Genomic DNA, 26282 nt, shown 5'->3' on the forward strand with positions numbered 1-26282 from the left:
AATACTACATAATCTGGGGCTACCTGCTTCATCTTCTGGGCAATAAGAAGAAACTGGGGGGGGGGGAATGCAACAATAAAAAAAAAAAGAAGTACAAACACTGAACTAAATGACAATCACCTGCATGACACACAGGTGGCTGCAAAGCCACAATGTGACCAAAACAGCTGCCTCTTGAATTCTTTTTTTGGGGGGGTGCGGGGTATGAAAGTGGCTTTTGTCATCCATGCCCAGCAACGTCAGGGATAAACATGAAGGTTCAAGAGCAGGGAGAATCCACAGGCTTCAGCTAGTGAGCCAGCCCTGACCCCCGGGGGCCATGGGGAGCTCTCTCTGAGGACAGGCAATGGCCCTCTCTCTGAGGACAGGCCCCTATGGTGATGTCTGCTGTGCGCACAGGACACAGTGCATGGAATAGAAGCTCGGTCCTCTCAGTCTTCCTGGGATGCATCTCAGACCACGATTTAAAAGGGAAATCTTGTCTCTGAAACATTAGCATCCTCCTGGACAAATCCTAAAATGCCCATAACTCAAAGCACATGAACTCCAGCCACTGACCCTATTGTACTTGCTACGTGAACACTTTTAAATCATCTCTTGGAGTGAAGCCTTTGTTCGTGGTGATGAGTGTACCAAGAGACTTCATAATAATCAACATATGGCGAGTGTTCAGGGAAGCTGCATGATGGCCTGAATTCCTGCTGCTATTCCTCCTTCATGTTTAGAAAAAAAAAAAGCATACAATATGGATTGGGACCCACACAAGCACAGGGTGAATTCAGTGGAAACATCAGCATGACCGTAACTCGTGCCTCAACTGTGATATTTTGATGGAGATATTTTGATGAAAAGCTTACTAAATCTTTAATTGGAGATGGAGTGTTCAGTATCAAGGCAATGACTACAAAACATTTATCACAGCGCCTAAAGCCATAACTACAGAAATTCTCTGCCATTCTCTGGCATTAGTGTCTGTGTAGTAAATCCAGTCCTAATATTAAAACAGGGCATGGGAGATATAATCATGGGTTGATGCAAATGAGATCAAATGTTTTCTCCCGATGAAGTTTTCTTTTAAAATCATCTCAATTTACTAAAGAAATAACAGGAGCTTTTATTAAATTATTAAATACCAGAGCTATGACAGAAGGGAAAACATTGCCAAGGTACAGATAAATCTCATTAAACACCCAGGCTCTCTCTTCAAGTGTTGGGTCTCCCAGGGGACAGCTACAGAGCACTAGTTTCGGCTACTTAAGTCCAAGATTGGGGTCTATTCTGATTCACTGGGGAAAAAGGATGGTAATATTTTTCTTAAAGAGGTCCCATAATTTTGGGAGGGAAGGTTGGTATTATTTAAGGCAGTCTTCAACATGGAGTTACTGGGTCTGTTCTTTAGCATGGAGTTATGAATGGGGTTGTCTTCTGTTTCGGCCTCTGGCAGTGCTCATTGTTTAGAGCAGATGCTTCCAGGGCTGTACCCTCTGCCTCAGGCCTCACTGTCTTGGAACCCTGTCAGCTTGGCTTCCAACTACCAGCATCTGCTTCTACTTGCCCTGGTGCTCTACCTGGAGACCAGAATCTAACAGAAGAACCCACCAACTAATTCCCCCTAAGGAACAATGCTCAACCCGGTGACCGACAGGATCAGGGTTGGAAAACCCAGCTCCCGGCCCTCTGAAACGATAACTCTGGGAATTACCAGCAGGATGACACTCCAGTTCCCACACTGGAGTGTAATCTACTTGATGTAATCTACATAAAGTCTACTTGATGGCACGCTTCCTTGGCCAGCTCCTTACTTGTTGGTGCTTCCTGGAATCCACTCCAAATAAACCACTCAGACTCAAATCTTTGTCTCCAACAAAGACGTGTCCTGGCTCCCCCATGTTTGGCCAATGGAGCCACTTAGGACACTCTGTTGGCCAGACATTAGGCTTTGCCCAGCATTAGGCAGCAAAAGGTGTGTGCATATAGGGATGACTAGCAGAAACAACTGGAGTTGCTCCTGGTAACTGCTGATCTAGGATGTGTGTGTGTGGGGGGGGGTGGGGGTGAGGACACAGGTGCTGAAATTTCATCAATGAGGTCCCTAAAGTGCAAACCAAATCCCCACCTCTTCCCGTGCCACTTCTGCCTTTCAGAAGGAGACAAGAAGGGCCAGTACCCTTCATCAACCAATAAAACCCTGAGGGTTGAGTCTACCAGACCAGGAACACACCTGTAGGAGTTTGGCCAGGGGACCCAGAATATAGCCCTGGACCACAGACAGGGAGGCAGGGAGCCCAGTCTACTTTAAAAGTTGCTGACAGATTTAATTCAGGATGATGCTAATAAGTGGTGACCTCAAAACGGAAAACAGCAGAAAGATCATTATTTATTTAACTTGGTTCATTTTAAGATTTTTTTTTTAAAGAGAGAGAGAGAATTTTTTTTAATATTTATTTTTCAGTTTTCGGCGGACACAACATCTTTGTTTGTATATGGTGCTGAGGATCGAACGGGGTCACACGCATGCCAGGTGAGCACGCTACCACTTGAGCCACATCCCCAGCCCTCATTTTAAGATTTTTAAAAATAAATCATAGGAATAATAAAGCCAAAAACTTGACATAGTGGGAAAAAAAATGGTATCTATAATTCTACTGTTCGTCTACAAGTCTTGTCCCCTTGGAGGGCTCCCTGCAGACCATCTGCCTGGATGGATCCTTCCTGGCACTCTGTTCACTGTGCATGTGCTGCTAAGGTTTCCCGTGCTACCATCCTTTGTGTTTCTAAGGGGCTGCATAATATTCCATTGACCTGGTGTTTTATAACTTCACGATCCTGCCATTCTGTGCATTCAGACCACGTCTAAGTTTTCACCATTATCAGTAACGATGGAGACAGTATCTTTGTACTGTGCCTTTTCCACTTTTCAGATTATTTTCTTAAAGCAGAGTTGCAGAAGAAGCCAAGAGGTAGTGTGGCATTTCTGTGACACTGACAACAGGCAGCCCCTCTGCTTCTGTCATCTTGAATCCTTTGATTACTGACAAAATATCAAGCAGCTAACCGACACTAGCATCCTTTTTCTCACAAAGAAAGCAGTCAGAAAGATGGGGATCCGCATCCTAAAAGTTTCCCAGAAGGTGGCCAGACGTGGGGAGGGGTGGATCCAAAGCAGGGCAGGCCTTGATGCTAAGGATAGGGTTTGTTCAGTAAACACCTGTTTCTGATCTTTAAAATGAACATTCCAAAGTCAGTCATCATTTCCAGTTAAACTCCTCTGTACTCATTCATGTAACAGGCGTTTTGTCCTAATGATCACCTGCTCACAGAGAAATTTCCAGCCTTCTGAGGCTTCCCTTCCCCTGATGTGGCGAATTCCCTTACCCACGCCAACACTGGCTCCCTCCCACCTGCCACTCACCGAGCCGCCCCAATCCAGGTTAGCTCCATCACTTGTTTCCTCCTCATTCCCCTCTCCCCACCTGCCCCAGAGCTGCCTTGACTGTGGTTAGGGGCCATTAGTCTGAACTTGCTGGTCAGCTGGGCTCCCCTCTCCCTCAGACCCTGTGCCCAGACAGCAAGGACCAGAGTCTGGGCACCAAGCCCTGCAGTTCTGCTTCTAATATGCTAATTCTCTTCTGCAAGGCAGTTCCAGGCCCCTGCCTGGGCTCTCCCCTGCTTTCACACTCCATTTTTATAAGAGGAAGCAAGATGGGGGGGGGGGCGCTGATGGAGGCGGAAGGCAGGAAGAAGGCTGGTCTAATTTAACACCATCTGAGGAGCTCTAAAAAGTTCCAGGTTGACTGATGGACACATTTACTCCTCAAAACCCTTTTCATAAATATCCACCACTTAACACGAGCTTTCAAGAAGCATAAATACCATCACTGGATGTCGGCCTTTATGGAAGGGAGATTTCCAGAGCTCTCTCTTCTTTGCTCTGTGGCTAGAAGCCACATGATGACAATCCTATTAAAGCTGTGCCCTGGGAATACAGCCTTTACCCGCCGGTCTACACTGCAGCCATGAAGCTCACCCCATCAGGAGGGACACGGAGGCCTCCCCCATGTCAGAACAGCTCCGCTGGTCTCCTTCCTTTGCTCTGGGGAAGATGACAGCTAATCTCGAGTAATAAGGTCTACATCTAAGACCGATGGGGATGGAAGGTATACTTTGTCAACAGCTCTGGCCAAACAAATAAAATAACTAAAAATATTCAGGATATACTAGGGAGAGAGAATGCTTCCAAGGGGTGTTTGGCTCCTGCCTTATTTAAAACAAGTCTTTTGGTGTTATTGTCTCCTGTTCTCAGTGGAACTGGACGGGCCTGAGGGCAGGCATGGTGTCCCTCTGGATTCCCCTGGTTCCTCACCAGAGACTGTGCTAGGATGACAGAGCTCTGCAGGGGGTAGAGGGGGACCACCCAGCCATTGTGCCATAGCTGCATGCACATGGGTGGGTGGGCCCAACCTTCTGGACATCTGAGGTGGGCTATGCCCTTCTCTCCTCTCAGATGGGAGCCCGCAAGCCACTGGGTGAGCAAATCTATGCTGGGCCCTCAGGCTGTTGTGCTCAGAGGTATCAAAGAAAGAAGAAAGCAAATAGGCTTTCCAGTGAATTCTGTGGCTTGGGAGGGAGAAGGCTCTGGCATGAACCTTGCAAAATGGAGCTGGGAATGGGCAGGATGCCCATCTACTGCTGCCACCCAGGATGAGATGGGTGACAATGACAACTAGAGCGCCCAGCTGGATTCACCCGTGGAGGGAAGCTGACCACCACAGAATATGTGACCCACAGCAGTAGGATCCTTCTTCCATTTGGCAGATAGAGCACAGTTGTTTTAAAAATACACATTCTCATATATTTGTTGATTGATTGTATATCCTCTTCTGAGAAGTGTCTGTTCAGGTCCTTGGCCCATTTATTGATTAGATTATTTGTTTTTGTTTTTTTTAGTGCTTAGCTTTTTGAGCTCTTTATATACCCTAGAGATTAGTGCCCTATCTGATGTGTGAGGGGTAAAGATTTGCTCCCAAGTTGTAGGCTCTCTATTCTATTCTTTTTCTGAGAAGAAACTTTTTAGTTTGAATCCATCCCATTTATTGATTCTTGGTTTTAATTCTTGTGCCAAAGAAGTCTTATTAAGAATGTTAGGGCCTAAATCAATCAACAAATACGGGGAAAAAATGTTCATCATCGCTCACAATTAGAGAAATGCAAATCAAACTACTCTAATATTTCATCTCACTCCAGTCAGAATGGCAGCTATTATGAAGGCAAACAACAATAAGTGTTGGCGAGGATGTGGGGAAAAAGGTACACTCATATACTGCTGGTGGACTGCAGATGGTGCAGCCAATATGGAAAGCAGTAGAGAGATTTCTAGGAAAATTGGGAATGGAATCACCATTTGACCCAGCTATCCCTTAATCAAAGGACTTAAAAATAGCACACTACAGGGACACAGCCACATCAATGTTTATAGCAGCACAACTCACAATAGCTAAACTGTGGAACCAACCTAGATGCCCTTCAATAGATGAATGGATTAAAAATGTGGCATATATACACAATGGAATTTTACTCAGCAATAAAAGAGAATAACATCATGGCATTTGCAGGTAAATGGATGGCGTTAGAGAAGATAATGCTAAGTGAAATTAGCAAATCCCAAAAAACCAAATGCTGAATATTTTCTCTGATATAAGGAGGCTGAATCATAGTGGGGTAGGAAGAGGGAGGATGGGAGGAATAGAAGAACTCTAGATAGGACAGAGGACTCTAGAAAGGGAGGAGACAGGGGTTTAGAAATGATGGTGGAATGTGATGGACATTATTATCCGAAGTACAGGTATGAAGACATGAATTGGTGTGAATATACTTTGTAAACAACCAGAGATATGAAAAATTGTGCTCTATGTGTGTAATAAGAATTATAATGCATTCCACTGTCATATATAAATAAAAAATAATTACAAGGAAAAAATACACATTCTCAGTAGGATTACCCACAGCACAAAACACTGTTTACCAGAATTTTAGAAAATACACACAACAGTCTTTAAAGGCATGTGAATAAATGAATATGACCTTCCAGTGGACACCTACAGGCTTGCTGAACCCATGTCCACACTGACTGTCTCTGACCCACTTCCACACATAGTTATGGCACCAGAGGCCCCTCCTTCAAGGCAGCTGACCTGGGCAGCTGGAGAGGTGCCCACAGTTACCTGGGAAGGCAGAGGAGCCGACCTAGGAAGGCTTTCCTGCCAAAGGCTGCAGCTGTCCAGGGACTATGGGCAGAGGGGCAGCTCTGGCCAGAGGCAGTGCGAAACAGGAAGATGTCAGGCCTCCCCTGGGCAAGGGGTCAGGGAAGAGAAGGCACCCCTGTGAAGTGAGAGCAGACAGCTCAGGCTTGCAGAAGATGCTATCACCCTCATGCAAAGCACTCTCACTCACAAACCCATCAACTCCAGAGCTGATTTCCAGATTCATACTAGCAATTGTTGCCTCACTCTTCTGGGGCTGGGGGTGTAGTTCATTGGTGGAGCACTTGCATGAGGCCCTGGGTTCCATCCTCAGCATGCATGCATGCACGCACGGACACACACACAAAGAATCCTTTGCTATTTTAATTTCTAAACTGGCACATGGGTTATGTGCACGTGACAGAGACAATGACGAGGGAATTGTGAGTCCAGTGTGGTTTGTTCAACACCATCGTGTGGAACTGCAAGGCTAAAAGAGTAGGCAGGAACTGCTGTCCTGAGGCCTGCCCTGCAAAATGGGATCTGTCCATCGTTACCAGGGAACTATGATAAACAATCACAGACAGACACTGGTCAGAACAAGCCACTTTATTTAAGAGCTTCGACAGCTCAAAGTGGTTTAACATAGATGCCTGGAAGATTTATCTAGATGATAAAATACCTGAACTTGAAAGGCACATAAATTATAATTTTCCAGTTTTTTTTTTCCTTTTAAGATCTCACAGTCAAGTGCTTTAAGTAATGAATGAAACACACAAGAATACACTGAATTTCATACAAACTGTCTGGTTAGTGTTTGCAAAGTACCTTTGCTACCATATGATTCTGAGTCCAGAATTAGTGCCACACACCTATGTCTGTGGTTCCTCATTATACTGGTGATCATGAGGGAAATAATAAATATAATAAAAAATAACACCAGCTATTATAGGCTCGGGGCTTGCCATACTGCCTGTGTGCACTGAGGTCAGAGCTTCATGTAGTTAACTTGCATAATGCTGAGTTAGGTACAAAGAATCCCATTTTACAGATGCAAAAGCTTAGGTTTGGTGAGCTTCTGTGATGCATGGGAGGTGACAGCAGTGACATCATCTGACCACAAAGCTTCATGTTCATCATGAAGCTGCCACATGCATGAACATGCTTGGCCCTCAGCAAAACAACAACAACAACAACAAACAATAGTTATCTTTCTCGGGCTACAGGTTCCATTTTAAAAAAAACACATGATACTCTGCCAGGTACGGGGGTTAAAAAATTGGTTTCCACAGAGATCCAGACAACCCCAGACAATTCCCATACCCATTTGGTTGGTGGAGCTCAGCACAGAGCAAAGGAAGGTAGCCCCCTGAAGGTTCATAGGGCCATGTGTTAAAGGCAACATTGAAAAAGACCATTTAGACTCTCTTCCAATCCTAGTTCTTCCCCCAACCACCACCACCTTGTGCTATTTTTCTGGCCTGAGTCTTCATAGGCTGGACCACTGTGGTTTGACAAAAGCTTCTCCCAGGCCCTTTATCATGCAGAACATCCCTCTCACTTGGAGGCCTGTGCTTCTGGGGAAACCACCACTACACTAGATAATCCAACTACCCCTCTAATCACCCTGCCCAGTCCCCCAAGTCCCTGCCCTGCCCCCAACCCACCTGCTGCTTAGTTCCACCCAGGATGTTTACCCAGAACAAGGCATAACCATAGCTGCAGCAGAGTAGTATCCTGCACAAGTCAGGCAGGCTCAGTGTATTTTAGGTATCCAGACAATCTCCAGGATAACGCACTGAGGTAGGCGCTATAATTAACTCCTATTTTAGTTCATACAGGGGAAGGAGAGGGCAAGAGTTAATGTTTCTTCAGGGACAATGATACGCCAAGCATCTGTTTAGCTCCCACTGTCCTCACACTTCAGGAGACAAGGGACAGCCCAGGGTCAGGGACAGAGTTGCCAGGTCTGTGACCACCAAGACTTGAGCTTCCCTTCTCTCTTTAACAGGGAGCTGTGGTCTTTGAGAGAAAACAGAGGGCTGCACCAGGGCTACCATCTCTCCCTCTCCCTCCAACACCCTTTTGTTAACATCTGTCCTGTGGTTTGGATCACTCCCCATGAATGGTGCCAGGTTCCTCCCTGGACTGTGTCCCCCCCTCCCTGGGCCTCCCAGTCAGCTTCCATGGAGCAAATCCTACCTCTATACCAACAGACCCATAGGAGACCCTGGGATTAATCAAGCCCATAAAACACACCAAGTGACTAACAGGTGAATCCTGAAGCCCAAAGGGGTCTCCCAAATTCATGGGGGTCTCAAAGTCTGAGGGTCCTCAGCAAGGGACCAGCAGAGTTGCTTTTCCTAGGGAGTCTTCTGACCAGGTGCAGATGGTGACCCCAAGAGCTAAGTCACCAGTGAAAGTCATGAAGCAACCTACACCTGATGGTAAAGCGTGAGCCCCAAGTACCGGGACTCATGCAACTGGCAGCGCCCCAGGTGGGTCAGAGGGTGGGACCCCTTACTCTGGTTTTGATCAGGCTGGAACTGTCACTTTGTGGACAGTGCCTCTGTCTGATTTCTCAGAATCCTCAGAGCAAGGGAAGGTGGACACCAGTTATATGTTTGAAGAATGAATGGCTAAACCAGACCTCATCTTAGAGAGCAGGCTGCCTAAGAGATTCTACTGGAACCCCTCACTTGACAAGTCACACTCTCTCCCAACAAGACATGCCTGCTCCCTTGTTTTCCACCCTGGAACTCTGATTCCCATGAAAGTTTGGCTTCCAGCAGCTTCTGCAGTTGGGGCCCTGAAAAACATTCTCCAGCACCCTGGAGTTCTCCTTCCTAGCTCTTTTACACCTGTGTGTGTGTGTGGATTATCTATTCGTGTAGGTCGCTCCCCTGCACGGCCCTTCACGCGGCCTGCACCACATTTGCCAGCCCATCACTGTGACCCCAGTACTTGGCCCAGTGGCAGGTGAGCACTGAGCAGCACACGAGGAAGATGAGTGGATATTATAGTTGCGTGCACGCGTGCAGAAGGTGGTCTGCCTGCCGAGGTTGGAGTCAAACGGGTAACGGAGGGAGGGTGGAGGCGCAGGTGGACGCAGCAGCGAGAACCAGCAGTTTGGGAAGCAGGGACGGAACTGTGCTGGGCTACAGGAATCCGCAGCTCCGCCGCCACCTGGCGCCCAAGTCTCCGCCGCCAACGGGAGTCACGTGGGCCCAGGTGTCTCGCCGGGATCCAGGTCCTTGCGGGTGCCCACATTGGCATAGGCAGGCGGGCGGGCCAGGGCCCCTGGCTCTTCTTACCTGCGAGTCGCGAGGCTCCGCAGTGGCACCCGCAGCGACAGGGACTGGGGATCTGTCGGACTGAACTTGGGCCCGCGCTGGAGGACAGGTCTGTAGGGATCGCTCCTGGTGTCCCAACGCAGGGCCGCCTTGGGGCCCGTACTGTCCAGTGGCTGGGACCAACTGTCCGGGGCTAGCCCTCCCCGCCCCCACGCTGGGGGGCGGGGTCTACGCGCACTTGACCTTGCGCTCCCTGAGCTCCCCGCTGTGGGCGGAGTGTGTACGCAGCCGCTGGGCCGCAGGCTCCCTCCGCGAGGGTGGCTCCTAGGGGACACGGGCCACCCGCCCCGCCCCTTACCCAAGCCACGCCCACTATCCCCACCCGCCCCCGTGCTCCTGCCCAGAATCCCAACCTGAGTTTTGCTTTTTATTTTCCTATATTTTGTATTCCATTTCTTTCTCATTTTCACTTTACTTTCTTTTTTTTTTTAGGGCTGAATTACAAAGTATATCAAAGTATGCATGAGCACTTTTTACAAAATAAAATGATTGCCTGTAATGTGCTTCTAATGGAAGCAACAGGCCTCTCGCCCTTGCTTCTCACCCACAACCCTTTTTATCATTTCCTTCGTCGTTTAGTTCTTCTGGTGGTCACCCCTTGTCGCTAAAAAAATAAGCTTACATAGCGATTTCTTGATTTATCTATTGACTTTCTGCCATGTTAGATGAGAATTTACTCTCTTACTGCGCCCCTGCTTCCTTCTCCTGACAAATTTACACCTCTGTTGCCCAGCCCTGCCCTCTGAGGGCTGAAACCTCAAACCAGGAGTGCATGAAGGTTTTCTGGGGCCTGAGCTTACACAATTGTGGGGGATGGAGAAGGGCAGTTTTAGGAAAAAAAAAAAATACAGAGCTAGGACCAGCAAGGGAAATTTTATTTAGAATGAAAAAAAGAATTGATCTCAAAAGCCTGGGGCCTGGGAGATTCAGGTCCTAAGCCTCTCAGATCTTCTTAGGTAACATGGGTCTCTAATTTGCTTCCCTAATGCAGTCTGGCCTCTCTGCTCCCCACCCCCAAACCCTCCAAAACTCCTGGCACTCACAAGGGACTTGCTGCGAGGGTCTGGAAGGTCAAGACTCAACAGTTTCTGCCAATCGGATTTCCTAAAGGAATGAATTGGACTGTTCAAAAAAAAAAAAAAAAAAAACATCAAGGATGATGTCAAGGTTTGTATTCCTAACTACAATGCCAGGCCCTCACCTGAAGATGGGAAATGCTTCTGGAAGCTCACTGTAGGTCCTGACCCTCTTGTCACCAGATCCTCAGAGTGTTCTCATGAGGTTAGTTGGGCAGGAACAGTGATCCCCCAGCACAGGGAGCACCAATCTATCACCCAGTAAGTACCCAGAGTAAGATGCTTCCCACTCAGGCTGGAGATGCAGTGCCCATGCCTTGTGGGTCCCTCTCTCCCACCTGATGAACTGGGGCAAGTCGCTTTACCTTTCCAATCCTCAGTTTCATTCACTGTTATTGAATCTTCCCCCCAACTAGCTTTGGGGGAGAATTAAGTAGCTTAACATCTAAGTATACAAGCAGAATAATCTTTGATTCTTCCTTATTAAGTCAGTTTATATGTCCCAGCATGGCAGGAGCACCATGAGAGCTTGGGGATTTCTAAGCATCTCTATGTAGCCTGTGGCATGATGGATTGGTAGGAGCTCTCAGATTAAATCAGAGGCCAGGTCATTATGAGTCAGGACCCTAGGCCAGGGAGGGAAAGACTGGGCAATGAGTCCCCAGGAATCAAAGCTTTCTTTCCTGGGCTAGTGAAGACCAAGGCTTGCTCTAGAAGGGAGCCTGGCTTCCTGGGCAAGAGATAGTGACCACTTATTATAGGAGATAGGAACCTCATCTAACAGCCAAACTTTACCTAACCAGGGTGGGAGAGAGGCGGTGACTGAGAAATCTATTCTGGAGACACCTGGCTCCTAACTTTCAGAAGGGAAAATACCTACATGTGAGCAATGTTCTTTGCTTACGATCACAGGCAGCAACTGGATCCTAGGTCTGATGGGGTTGGAATTTTTGGTCCTCTCCCTTATTAGTAAGTTTAATTTCTCCTGAATCCTATTTGCCATTATACTTAAGGAAAGTGCCTAGGTGATGGCTCTGAGGAAGGAGAAGGACTTTATATAGAAGATGGGTGAGATCGAGTCCCCCAGAAGCAGATCTCAAGACAAGTAGTCACGTGCAAGTAGTTTATTTGAGAGGTGCAGAAATCCCAAGAGGAGAATTGAAGTGTAACGGAGGACATGAAAGGCAGTCCAAAGAAGAAGGCATGGAAAAACCACCATAGTAATAGGTAGGCGCCTAATCCCATGGGAATGTTCTAGAAAGCAGTATAAAGCACACACCTTAACTTAACCCATCCAAGAAAAGTCTTCAGGAAGCAGGTCTCTAAGGGGGGAAACTGGAACTTTCAGATCTGCTCATGATTTTGAATATTTATAATAGCTTATTTCTAGGCATAAAAAGGAGTTCAAGCTATAATATAACATTATCCTGAAGTCTCCTTGTGTCACTTAATGTCCCAGTGAGAGAACACTGGGCAGCAATCAGTGTGCAACTGGGAGTCACAGGTTTAAGCTGTGTTCTGAGAACATTCTGGAAAATAGGCTCTTCTTGGGTGTGCGGTAATGTACCATACTCTGGATATACCTCTGCCTTTAGATGCACCCATTCTAACCTTGCTTGACTTCTGAGCTCTCCCTCAGAAAGAGCAGGGTTTGCCTGGTTGGAAATAAAAAGTGAAAAAGGAAACTGGTGGGCTTTTAAAATGACCATAGGGCAAACTTCTCAATCACTGGGAGTACTTTGGAAGGTGGTGAACAGGCAATGCTCAAGCCGAGTCCTTCTCCTACAGCAGGCTTCCACTACCATTGGACCAAAGTGACTTTTTCCAACATGAGTTGGTTTGCAATACTTCCCCGCTCAAAAGCCTCCAGTGGCTTCAACCATAATAAGCTTAAACATCTCAAGTTGGCCCCATGGCTGGCTGGGCCCTCGTGTGTTTTGCCTTGACAAGTTCTCCAAGCATCACCTAGTCCTTACCTCTGTACTAGATTTTACTGTCCTCCCTTGGACTCTGTTTTAGCCAGTTTTTCATTGCTGTGTTCAAAATACCTGACAAGAACAACTTAGAACAGGAAAGGTTTATTTTGACCCATAGTTTTAGGGGTTGAGTTCATGGTTGGCCAAGTCCCTTGCTCTGGGCCCAAAATGAGGCAGAACTTCATGATGGATGGCCCTGGAGGAGAAGCTGCTCCATTCCTGGTGGGCAAAGAGAGATGGAGGGAGGGGCAGCAGGGAAAATGCACCCTGCCAGGCATGTTCCCTGTGACCTACCTCTACCACCCACTTCTGAAACCCCACCTGCCAAAAACCATTTAAGCTAGGATGGACCAATTAGGGTTCAGCTCTTATAATCCCATCATTTTACCTCTGGAAATTTCCTGCATTAATAGGTGCTCTGGGAGGACACCTCAACTCCAAGCCATAACAGATGCCCTGGGCATTCTTGTACCCCAGAATTGTGTAGCTGTTGTCACTCACTGACAGGACACATCCCCTCAGTCTCAAGGCAGCGTGCCCAGTTCATCAGCCTTCGGAAACTCCACCTGCCAAAAACCAAAGAAGCACTCCCATACACCACCCCTTTTAGAGTACTTCTTATTTGTTATTGGAGTATATTTGTATTTATTGTCTGTCTCCCTCACTTAAGTGTAAGGTCCAAAGGAGCTGAGTCTTTCTAATATATTTTATTTCTGGATGTATCTCCACATCCAGATGAGTGCCGGGCTCCTGGTGGGTATTCAAAAAATATTTGTCAAATGAATGAAAAAAAAAAAAAACAAGTGAAAGAACAGAATTGAGTGAATAAAAAAAAAAATCAGTGAATACATAGATTAAAAGCATTCTAGGATGCAAGCTTTCAAGTAAGCTAGGCTGGATTCCTCACTCCGGAAAGAATTGTTAGAACACAGAAAAAGGCCAAAGGGAGTTTGGCTGGGCTGCATTATCTAAACCGATTCATAATTACAGGTTGAGTATTTGACTGAGAAATTTTGCTATTTTATATTTGACCCCATGTCTGTGTTAAATATTTAAGTAAAGGTCAGCTTGAAAGGCTACATGCTTTTTTAAAAGTAGTAAAAAGTAAAAAGGTTCCCCTTGTCATTTTAATAATTCAGAATGGTGTTCTGTGGCTTCTGTTGGCGTTCCAGAGCCCAAGATGGTAACTGGCTACCTGAAAAGGGAAGGCCTTGATCAAATATTTAAGATCTCACTTATTTTCATTGTCTGCATATTTTGTATTCCTGCTTCTCTCTCACTTTTTTTAAAATTTTATTTTACCCATTTTGCAGTCACACAATTCATACACACTAAAGTTAATAGAAATGTTTCATGGATTATTAAATGCAGCTAAGCAATGAGCTTTTGCTAGAACATAAGGCCAAACTGGGGCCACTTTGCTGTTCTAAGAAAATATTTTTTTTTTTCCTTGAATGTGTGGACTGAGTTTACAGAGGTCTCGTCCCTTTATGCTGAAGTTTTGCTGCAAAAGAGGCATTCAGATGGAAAATAAATGCCCCCTAAAAACATCTTTTACAATGGAGTAATTAAGAAGTCTTAGATCCAAGAACAGTTGAAATCGTAGCAGTTTAAGTGGACCCTGGAAATGATGGCCAGAAGACTCTTTGCTAATGAAAACATTGCATTCTGGCACTCGGTGGATTCTGATTGGCATCTACCTAGGCTTAATTGTCTAAGGAATGCCCTAGCAGCTGCACCCCAGTGATTCCGTTGTCTTTCCTAATGGAGCTTTTACATCCCACTCTTGCCTCTAAAACCTGAATGCAGATCTTGATGTTCATTAGAGCCTATTTGGTACAAAAGGGCTTTCTGTAAGTGATCAGAATTTTAAAATTATTCAGAACGGTCACACTTAAAGAATAAGCCATCATTTTGTGATGAAAGATTGTTACCCAAAGAGGTTAGAGGATTTTCTCAGGGTCTCACACAGCAAGCCAGTGATGGGGATGGACTATTAGGGTTTTGTTCATCTGTTTGATACCATCAACAAACACAGTCTCTGCTCACCCCATAGAAGAGGCTTTATTAGTAGGATTGGACCCCAGAATGCACAGGAAGATTGGAGTTCAGGGTTTAGAAGGAGGCAGGAAGAAGGCAGCAGTGAAAAGCTGGAAAGCAAGAACCTGAGGAAGGAGCTCTTAGTAGAAATGGTCCAGTTGGGATGTCACTGCAGGGTACCAATCAGATCTTAGACATTCTTATGGTCATTAAGTCATGAGTGACAGTCCTGGGAGAGGCCCTCTGATTGATCACGTTAGTTAGTACATACTCTGTTGAGAGCCACAGCCCAAGGGGCCCCAGCAAACTTTCAGACTGCCAGCTGATGATTGGCTCACAGCGGCCCAGCAACATCTAGCTGATTGGCTCCTCTGTGGTGATGCTCATTGGGCTGTTACCCTGCCCTTTCAGACCACGGAGCTGCTCATTGGGGGACTTCTTTGGCTCCGCCCACACGACCCAGCCAATCGGCCTCAAGAGCAGGAGGATTGTGGGAGGTGGAGAGGCGTGTGGTAGCGTGAGAGGCTTGTGGGAAGCCAGTGGTGGCAGTTGGGCTCTGAGGGTTTTTCCTGAGGAGCTGTTTTGTTTGGCGTGTGTGGTTCTAAAAATAAAGTTAGTTTCTTTTGACAAGTGGCTCCTGATTGTGCCCAGCCAGACTGTGGCAATACTCCCCTGTCTGTCCTAAGGAAGGTGCTACCGACTCCTTTGAATTTCCTCACCTACTAAGACTCTCATAGTGGAAGAGAGGCCATCCCCAAAACGATGCTATTAAGAGGGAGACAGGGATGCAGAGAAGACAGAGGGTATTAAAATCCCCACAGGTGGATTCCTGGACAGTTCCAGGTAGCCTTGAGAAGCAAATAGGAGCCTACATGGGATAACTAGGAAGGTTTTGCTTTACAAACTCAGGAGATCCCTGTCCCTCTCCTTCTTTCTTTTGATCTAGACTGTGGATATAAGACCACGCAGCCATCTTGAGTCTATGAGGTAGCAAGCCTGATGTCCAAATCCATCTGCTAAGGATGAGTGGGTAAATAAAAGGAGCGTGATATGTTAAGTACATCATGGAGCTGCTGTACCAACTGCCTCTCCTCAGACTTCTTAGGAGAAGAAAATTAAAATTTGATCTGGCCACGTCGTCGTAGAGTATCAGAACACACAGTCTTGCACAATCCAATAATGCAAATTGGTTCTAGAGTGCTGTTCTTGCAATTCTCTATGCAGCACGGTTCCTGTTCTACTTACAAAGCCATGGTTTCTGTCTACAAGGACTCATCGTCAAACTGGGGCTTTATTATACAGGGCTCTCCCGAGGAGCAACCAGTAAGATAATACACTGAGATCATAAGAGGGGGAATCTCTTATGGGAATCGGATCCCATGATGGTGGAAGGAGGGAAGTTCCACGGTGGTTCTGTCTTCTGCTAACTGGAGAAACAGGAATGCAGGTGGTGTAATTTAGTCTGAGTCTGAAGGCCTGAGATCAGGGCAGGGGTGAGATGGGAGCAGAGGGTTTGCTCATGTGAGTTCTAGGGGCAGAGGCAGGAGAATGGCAAACCCTTTCATTGAGGTCAAAGATAGATGTCCCAGCTCAAGGAGGGAGGGAGAGTTTGCTTTCCCCTGCCATTTTGTTCTGTTCTAGCCCCTAACAGCTTGGATGATGCCTACACAGATTGGCAGATCTTCTTCACTCTGTCTACTGATTCAAATGCTAATCTCTTCTGGAAACATCCTCATCTCACCCAGAAAAAAAAAAATTGTTTTACCAGCTATCTGGTCATTCTTCAGCCCTGTCATCATGAAGGTTAGAATAATATTCCTGACCAACGACAGAGCAAGAAGCTGATTGATGGAGAATTCTTAGCAGCCAAGGACAAACTGCAATGGCCAAGACACAGTTCAAAGGCCAGCTCTTGCTCAGGTCCTCACCCCTTCCTGCTGTCTCTTGGCCCTCTCCTCTTCCCTGTTACTCCTTTTATCCTAGCAGTAATCCTTGCCAGATGCAGGGACTTCTCTAACAACCCACTGTGCACCTCCTCTTATCTGTACTTCTCAAACAAGCACCCCATCCCCACCTTCTCTCCTCCTGGGAATCCTGAACCCAGAGCCTCTAGCTTCTGTCTTCACCTCCACTCTGAAGCTTGCTCATGCCTGGGAGCAAATCTTCATTTTATGGGGCCTGCATTGGACTGCCTTGGATGCTGGTGGCCACCTCCTTCAGAGAAACTTCTCCCTAGGCTCCTCCTGGTCTTCTCCTGTTCTGGAGGAGAGAAGGTGGGGATGGGGTGCTCCTGACCTCTACTTTATTTAATCATTGGCTGCCCCAGAAGACAGCATGACCTTGACTGAAAACAGAGGCAGACCCTAAGAAGATAGCAGCTGCAGATAGTCAGGAAACCATGTTCCTCCAGCACCACGAGTAACTCCTTCCTGAAAGCAGATCTAAGCAGTGAATCTCTGCATGGACCGTGAGCCATGGGGGCACTCAGGTCTCCCCAGAGGATGAGCAGCTCTGTGCCAGAGTTTCTGGCAGAGCGAGACAGGTTAGAGCTCTCTGTGTATCAAGGTCTTTCCCCATATCCCAGATCCTAAAATTGTAGCTAAAGGGAAGACTTCCCTGCTGAACACTTGCATGCCGTGACAAGGGATGTGAGTGGTGGCCAGATCTCCTTCCTCCACCTGCTGGCTCTGCCCTGCCCCACTTGCCCACACCTCCTCTGCATGCCGCTCAGGCTGCGGAGCACCAGCAATGCCGTGCTGAGTCCTCACTGGCAGAGTGAGGGGAAGAAGGAAGGAGTTATGTATGGAAAGAGCGAAGGAAAGAATTCAGGAAAGAGCAAACTGAATGGAAACGTCATCAACAGAGTTATCAGCTGAGTCACCGAGGGATGAGATGTCCATCTCCATCCCCCCCAGGGATTCTTTGCAAAAGCACTTGACCACTTCATATGGTGGCAGAGGCAGTGTCTGCTTCCTCTCCCACCTGCTTCCCAGTGATGACAGCTACTCATTTCAGTCTGAGCCTGCAGCTGGAGGGTTAAGTCACCCTTTCCCCTGGAAGGCAGAGTTGTTAAAGGCACAGAGAGCACAGATTGTCTATAAAGGCCGTGTGGCTCTCTGGCTCTCAGACTGCAAGGTGGTGATTGACTGCACTACCCCCAGTCTCCCTTCCGTCCATCTTTATTGCTTCATGCTGTGCCCAGATGGCATGTGAGCTTCCTGCCTCCAGTTGTGAACGCAGCTGGTGGGAGCTCTGTGCCCCTGGAGGGGAGGAGAGCGGGCCAAGCGCCCCCCTCCACATGGTCCCATCATGTCTCAGAGCCACGCGCTAATTGGCCTGCAGATCCAGAGCCCGTGATGGGGACGGATTCTGACAGCCTGTCCCGTCAGGAGAGCATGCTGTGGAAGTACACCCCGGAGGAGGAGATAATTGTCCCAAGATCATTTTCAGAAAGGACAAGTGGAATCTCATACTAATGCTTTGGTGAAATGCAGACGGCTCTCTTGCTCTGCCCTCCAGAATGGGGGACTAGGAAAGGCCCAGTAATTGCTTCTACATTTGCAGCTTTACATACATCAAGTCAGTCGGTGTAGATCAAGTCTCACAGTGGTAACAAACAACCCCACACCCCAGCAGCTTAGGAAAAGAAAGGTCTAGTGCTTTTCCAGGTCACCTGTCCATCCTTCAACCCACGTTTACACACGGATCTTCTTGGGGACGGTTTTAATCAGGGTTTCTGCTGCTGTGACCAAAAGACCAGACGAGAACAATTTTAAAGGAGGAAAAGATTATTTGGGACTCAGAGGTCTCAGTTTCAGAGGTCTCAGTCCACAGATGACAGACTCCATTGTTCTGGGCAGAACATCATGGGGGAAGGGACAAAATACACACCCTGAAGGCACTGTCCCCAAGGACCCACCTCCTCCAGCTGCACCCCACCTGCCTACGGTTACCACTCAGTCAAGCCCTATCAGGGGATTAATGCACCGTTTAGATGAAGGCTCTCATAGCCCCATCATGTCACCTCTCAACCTTCTCGCATTGTCTCACACAGGAGCCTTTGGGGAATACCTGATACTAAACCCTACAGGGACCTTGCCTGTGGCAGAGAGAAGGGAGGGACAGGGAGAAGTGTGAGCTGGCTCCTTGTGTCATGTCCTCCCAAGTTGTTATTAAGTGAAACAAGTCACATTCCACTTCTAGGTTCCACGGGCCGAGGATGTCTAGTGAGGTCACCTTTCCTGGAAAGTCCACCCCCAGGAAAGGCTAGCCTCCTGGGTTTCATTGTACTGAACCTCTCACATGTACAGTGGGGAGCCAGGCAAGGAAGTTCAGGCAACCTGGTAAGCTTTCAGGCACGTGCCCACTCTGCACCTGCAGGAGGAGCACAAGCTGGGCTGCTGCACAAGCAGCATGATTTAGTGGCTGAGGGCCTAAGGTCTAGTTTGATTTCTACATCTGCCTGTGTGACCTTGAGCAAATTGCCTAACCTCTCTGAACCTCTAAATAGGCATATAAATATCTCCCTATTAAGGCTGTTGTGGAGATTCAACCAGATATCAGGCAGGTGCATATTGCATGGGAGAATTTTATCATGATAAAGCAGTTCATGCTGGCTATGGACAATTTGAAAGATTTAAGGAAATAGAAAGAAAGAAATAATACCAAACTTTTCCTGGCCACCCAAAGACAGCATGTTGGCATATTTCCTTCCAAAGATGAAAGCAGGCTATTTTTAAAACAGTAGCTGTTTCTGCATCTGGGCAGAAGGACAAGGTGCCTTAATAGGCCTATTAGCTGTCCCACCCTTTGCTAGGCTGGATGGTAAGCATTGTAAAAAAAAAAAAAAAAAGTTTTCTCAATTCTTTGCATGCTAATCAAACAAGTTTTTTAAGTCTTCTGTCAAAAGCCATATGAGAAAGGGGGTTCCAGTGTTGGGGCTCCAGAAATTGGAAAAAAAGACAGGCTGTGAGCCCAGTTGGGAAGTCTAAGGGATCTTGAGACAGAGATACTCAGGTGCTCAGGTGCACAGCGGCTGAAGAGTAGGCGACACAGCAAGACTAGTGACATGCAAGGGACAGAGGGGACTGAGAATGCTCTTGCGCATGCGCACGCGGAGAACAGGACACCCAGAGTGCCAGGGGTACCTGCCTCCTCAGTAAGAGGCGCCAGGCAGTGCCTGGGACTTGGCAGGTCTTATCACTCCAAAGGCTGAAGCTGGATCTTCCGTTGGCAGCTTTTTCTGCCAATCCTGCAGCCCCCCGCCCTTTTAATTTCAAACCTTGAGGCTCAAGTATTTCCCAAATAGCCTGATGTGGCTGGTGCCCTGGGGGGTGCGGGCGAGGGAGGCTTGTCCTGAGGGATGAAGTGGCTTAGGGAGAGGAGCGGGCGAGATGGAAAGGTGCTGAGATCTCTCAAGGGGATTAATAACCCCGCTAAGAGGGTTTGCAGAAAAATGGTGAGAAGCAGCTTCTAGAAAAAAAAAATGAAATCCTTTTTCTCAGGGTGTCCTTGAAATCTCAAGGAGGAGGCTTTGTATTCCTTCCTTTTGGTGAGCTTTTTGGGCTTGAGTTCTTATGTTTGGATATTCAAGAATTCTGTAAAATGATATGTATTAACTCTAAAACATCATAATGAAAGATAATGATATTCTAGAGCTAATACATCCTAATTTGCAGAATATAAATAAATATATTTGTGTATATATATACATATACATTTAACGTAGTTGAAATCACACTGTCTGCCTATTGTATATCCTGCTTTTATTCTCCTACAACATTAAAAACACTCCATAAACATCATTTGGGTTTTTTTCCCCTCTTAATAGGCATGGCCGTCGCCCTCCCGGGACATCCTCCTGCCGCCCACCTGCTTTGTTTCCTGAATTTCTCGTGGCTGAGCCGGGGAGGGGCCTCCGACAAGGTCCTTGGGGGGCTCAATTATGGAAAACACGGACAGAGTCACGAGTGAGTGATCGTCGCCTCCCTCCTGCCTGTTACAGGGGACCATCAGGAAGATGCTTCCCGAGTGCAGGCCCAATTTTGTTATTTGCCGGGGTGGTTAATGAAAAGATGAAATTGGGGCCTGTGAGTGCAACATGTAGGCAGCACCATAATTAGCCCTTTGGAAGGTGAAGGATCCACTTTAAAATAAAAGAAAATAGCTTTACTCCCACAATGAAATGGCTGCAATTTTCCAGCTAATGCAGAACCTGCAGAATTTCTATAATTATGTCCCCTAGGTCTTTTATCCACTGTAATTTCTTCCTTTCTTTCTCTCTCTTTTCCCCCTCTTTCTCTCTTTTTTACTCCTAAGTAAATTTCCTTCAGTAAAAGAAGGCTAAATAATATTATTTGCAAACAGAAAGAAAAAGCTCTTATACACATGGTAAATGCATTTTGTTTTGAAACATAAAAAAATAAAAGGCAAAATAATTAAGTTCTTAACCTACTCAGCTGTTCTGTTTAAAGTTCAGCCATACGTGTATCTGTGATACTTGGCAGTTTGTCTCTTTTTTTTTTCTTGTGGTAAAAGGAAAAGATGGCTCACTGGGAGGTGATTGACAGGTGCTACGGCATATCACAGGCCGGATGTGGCAACAAGGTGGGTGGGGCCAGACAGTCTGGGCCATGCCCCAGACGGAATCTGATCTCTCTGTGCCCCATTCTCATCTGTCAAGTTCATAAAAATCCCCACTTTGCAGGCTGCTCCCAAGTGCAAGTACAGTGCTTGAAACATGGTCAGGGCTCAACAGTAGCTTTTACCCTGGGGCCATTGTTGGCCTGAGTTTCAAGAACTCTTTGGCTTCCAGGAACTTCTGCTTCTAGAAATCTAGAAGATGGTCAGAGGGAGAATCTTTTGATAGTCTCAAAGCAGCACTTTGAGGAGTTTTGCAGAACACAGTCTTCCAAGACCCATGCTATCATCCCTGTTTTATACCTGAGGAAGCAGAGATACAGAAACTTGCCCAGGTTGCGCATCTTTTAAGTCAAGCCAAGACTTAAATTCCACTGTGTCCAACTCTATTTCTCTGCTCATCACTCTGTGCCTTTGCTCAAATCCTGTTATGTCTTGACTATGTACTGTTTTTTTTTAATCTATGAAATGGGCATGTAGTTTGTCAAAGTGGTCAAATGCCTGCTGTTGGTTATCAGATCTGAACTTAAGCTCCAGAACTTTCTTTGTTAGTTGTGTGTCTTTAGGCAAGAAATTTAACATCTCTGAGATAAATTAAAAAAAAAAATTAAAACAACCCACCTGTCTCATAGATGCATGTACTTAAAAGAGGCAGCATTTGTAAAGGCAGTGAGAATGGAGCCTCACATCTTCTAAGTGTCCAGTAAGAGAAGAGCTTTTCTGATGTCACCCCCTATGCTTCTGTGATGAGGATTCATTGAGGTCACAGACACAAAGGGCTTTGTAAGTTGGGAAGCCTCAGATCCATATTGTCCCATATCGTAGATTCTGTATCACTGGTCTCCATGACCTCCTGGAGATACCGCTCACAGGGCCCCGTAAGCAGGGGTGACAGAATCACCCACACGATGCTGCTGCTCTCCACTCTGAACTGATCCAGAATCAAGAGGACAGTTATCAGGTGCAAGTGTTTGCAGGAGGCTTTAGCAGCCTGCGTGAAGGCTTAAGCCGCAGTCCCCCTTCCTGATTAGTTTTCCTACAGATTCTAGGCAAACAGAGTCCCTGTTCCCTCAGCACATAGCAGCCCTGGAGACCCATCAGGACGGCAGGAGGGGGAGCGGCTGATCTGTGATTAGAAATTCACTGCAGATCACCAGCCGGCAAATCGTGCCCTTCGGGAAGACTAAAAATTGACTGCAGTGTCAATTTACTGCCCCAGCTTGGGAAACTGTGCCCCTGATCTGGGGATAGAGAAGTCACTGTCTTTGTCAGATCTGAGGTGGGGGCGGGGCAGTGGTGGCAGGTCAGACCTTGTAGGATTGGAAGAAAGGCCTGTGGCAGTCCTTGGGAGATGGTACCCCCCTTCCCTTCCTCCCACCTCCCTTTCTTCCTACAAATAATTCTTGAGTCCCAGTTGAGTCAGGTCCCAGTCCAGGCTATGAGCTTGAGGATCAATCTGAGCTGGCTCTTGTCTCAAGAGGTAAAGAGAAGTAAAGGACATGACAGGTGAGTGGGTGAGGGTGTCCAGGAAAGTGTTCTAGAGGAAATGCCATCCACTAGAGGTTTTAGAAGTGCTGGCCAGACAGGGGTGGGACTTAGAAGAGCTCCACTGGGGCCCAGAGACATATGCAGGGCACTGACCATTCAGCAGGGGTGGAGTGTGGAGCGGAAACATGCTAGAAGCCAGGCTTGTCATGTCAGCCACTGATGTCACATGTCCGATGGCCTCAAATTCTGGTCCTGCCATTTGCAGCTGAATAACTGTCTGCAGGTGTCCACACAGAGAGTTTCTCAACCTGTTGATGGCAATACTCAAACCTACCTCTTAGAGGTGACTCTCTAAGCCAGTGTCTGGCTCATGCCAACACCCATTCTTCTCCCCAGGTGTGATGATTGGAGAGATGTGGCACAGGAGACCATGCCAGCAACTGGCCAGAAATATATTTCCTCTTCTAGAACTATCTATTGCCAAGCCCGTTAAAGTTCGTACTGTTGCTGGAATCAGAACCCAGCAGTCTCCCAAGTTCTTTATGCTGGGTGTGGAGGTGCAGGGGTGTGTGTGCAGTCCAGGTGTAGCCAGCCCAGCAACCAGTGTCATTTGGGGAGGCTCTGAGTGGAGGCCTTGGCCTTAGGGAGGATGCAGATATCTATAGTCTGATTGAATGCCGATGCACTTGGTTTTTATTTATATACTCTTGTCAGAGCCACACTCTTGGAAGGGGGAAACAGGGTGCACCCTAGCATCTGGCAGAACTGCACAGAGCTCAGTGGAGGTGAGTTGAATGAATGCATGAGCCATCTGCTCCTTCCCATTTTCTCTTTCTTTCAAGTAATGCCTTCCCTACCCCACACTGTAGGAACCCTCAAACCATGGGGCCTGGGGAGGTTATCCTAGAAATAGCTCAGCCTTTTGCCCTCTCAATGCCCTATTTCTACCCAGATAGTTGGTAGACTTGGCCAGATGTGCTAAGTGTGCTTCCTCTTTGAAGCAGGGGTGCATTTCACATGCCAGAGGTTATTCTTTCGTGCCACAGAGGCCTGAGACAGACAGGCAATGGGTCAGGGGCTTCTTGGTGCCCTCACAGGTCACATCATGGGACAGCTATGGCTCCTAATATTCTGAAAGCCATCTTTACTTTCTGCTTCCAGCCAATTCATCCTCCTCCTCCAGGAAGCCTGCCCAGGACTCTTCTGCCACCCTCCCTTTCTGCAATGTGGGTTTCCAGACACTTTACGTTGGTCCGTGTAATGTGGGAGGGAGTTGGCTCCTTGGCAGACAGCACGGGGATTCGAACTTCTCTGTTCTTGCCCAAAGGCCAAGTTCACGTGTTATTTTTACCCTCCCCATCAATCTCTTGTAAATTACTCCCAAGTGCGACTCTCAAAAGCTTTGAACAAATGGCTTGGCTTTTGCTGATGCTTTCATAAGGAGATGGAGCAGGGACAGCATGTATTTTATATTAAACTTTTCTAGATATTTAAAAAATCCTTTCGGCAGCTGCCCCCTCCCCTGAAGTCTTTCCTCTTTAACCTTCCCCTGCATGCTCTTCTCTCCCACTCCAGGGTCACCATGTCACACTATTCCAGGGACTGCATTCACTTCATAGTCCCAGCATCTGGTGTCCCCTGTCCACTGTGAGGCTACAGGAAGGTGGTGACCCTGCTGTACTTTCTTTAAAAACCCACACTAGCACACTGTCCCCAGTAGACCAAAGCTATACCAGGATGTGCTGGCTGCCCCAACCCTGGGCCTAATGTCTTCCCACCTCAAGATGGTCCCAGCCGGGACCATGTACTGCAGGCCAATACCAACCCTACCTCGCTGCACGGGAGCAGGACATCTGGAGGCCAAGCTCAGTGTCTGTGTTTCATAAACAAAAAGCAAACGGAGGCTCTGAGAGGTAAGTCACACTGCCAAGTTCACCCAGATGCCCAGAGGCACCGCCTGTAATCCCTGTCCACAGGCCCGTGCTCTCCACCCGCCCACGAGGCTTGTCTTTCTATCTGGATCATGGAGTTAGAAATCGTGTTCTGTGCTCTTATTTTACTATTCATTTGAGATTTTTCATAATGCCACACACTTAGTAGGGACTGAATAAAGAAATCCAGAAAGATCAAAACCTTTCAGACCATGAATGATATAACAGCATGCTCTATTTCTATTCCATGCAAGGCCGTAGCCTGGGGACTTAGGACACAGACTAGAGCATTGCATAATCTGTGTCCCCAGCCCAGCTCCCCAGCTGTTGTGACCAAGAGCACGGTGCGTAGCCTCTCTGTACCTCAGTTTCCAAATCTGTAATTTGGAGGTAGTTACCTTATATAGTAGTTGTGATTAAATAGTAGGCACAGACACTTAGAAGACAGTCTGTATTTTAGTAAGTGTTGTATGTCAGTTATAGCTAAAAATATTGGGCATTCATTCTTCAGCTGGACGACTCTGACAGAGGTCAACAAAGCGAAAACAGCATCTGGGTTCTGTTCATTCAGAGGCTCAAGACCTGGACAATGATTTTAAGGGCATTTTTAACAACTTTGCTGATTAGTGAGAAAAAAAAAAGAAAAAATTGATCCGCAGGCCAAATCCTTCCCATCTTGGCCCAGGTGTAGATTCAATTATAATGGCTCTGGCTGCCCCAGGAAGCACAGGCCATCCTCAGCCCTTGGGTGCATGCTAATTTGCATGCCTGCATTCAAGTAAAAAAAAAAAAAAAATGGAACTAGTCAAAGCAATGTTTGATGGAAGAGAAAGGTATTCTCTTTGTTCTCTCCTGCCCCCTAACTGAGAAGCAGATTGCCTTCAAGGAATAAATGAATTCAGTCATCCATTACTATAGGGCACTCACTAAATAAAAATCCAGATTCCATGACCCTAAGCAGAGCAAATCCCATTGGCAAACTTGAGCTGCACCAATAAGGAGGCCTGGACATCTAACTGTGCCAGGATTTTTGAAGTGAATGGATACAATATGATACATTAGCTATGGAATTAAATACCTAGCTTCTACAAATGACTAGAAGAAATATTTCTCCTATGATCTCGTTCCCTCCATTCCCCCATTGCAGTTAATTCATATCTGGGAAGAGGCCCAAACAACCAGCCTTTCTGGACTGGAGGATCCTTCCCCTCTGGCTGGGCTTCTCCACCCAGACCCATGCCACATTCTCTGTTTCTGGTATAAAAATAGCAAAAGTAATTATGATGGCTAAGAACAATTTGGGAATACGTTCTAAGCTTAAAAACATCTGTGATGTTCACCAGGCATAGTGGCACAAGGAGGCTTGGGAGGAGGCTGAGACGGGAGGGTCACGAGTTCAAAGGCAGCCTCAGCAATTTATCGAGGCCCTAAGCAACTCAGTGAGACCTTGTCTCCAAATAAAATATATCAAAAAAGGGCTGAGGACGTGATTCAGTTAAAGTGTCCCTGGATTCAATCCCTGGTACAAAAACAAAAAAGA

General features: G+C 46.9%; 1 protein-coding gene across 2 annotated transcripts in view; it reads right to left on the reverse strand.

Moving 5' to 3' along the window:
* Nmnat3 (nicotinamide nucleotide adenylyltransferase 3) overlaps positions 1-9807 on the reverse strand; it is a 109698-nt gene extending 99891 nt beyond the window's left edge. For both annotated transcript variants that reach the window (XM_026385064.2, XM_026385063.2), the window contains exon 1: positions 9554-9807. The gene's annotated coding sequence lies outside the window, so the exon portion shown is untranslated. The remainder of the gene's footprint in view (positions 1-9553) is intronic.
* Positions 9808-26282: the final 16475 nt, after the last annotated feature.

The sequence above is a fragment of the Urocitellus parryii genome, chromosome 2 (genome assembly GCF_045843805.1).
Source record: "Urocitellus parryii isolate mUroPar1 chromosome 2, mUroPar1.hap1, whole genome shotgun sequence".
Taxonomy (NCBI): domain Eukaryota; kingdom Metazoa; phylum Chordata; class Mammalia; order Rodentia; family Sciuridae; genus Urocitellus; species Urocitellus parryii.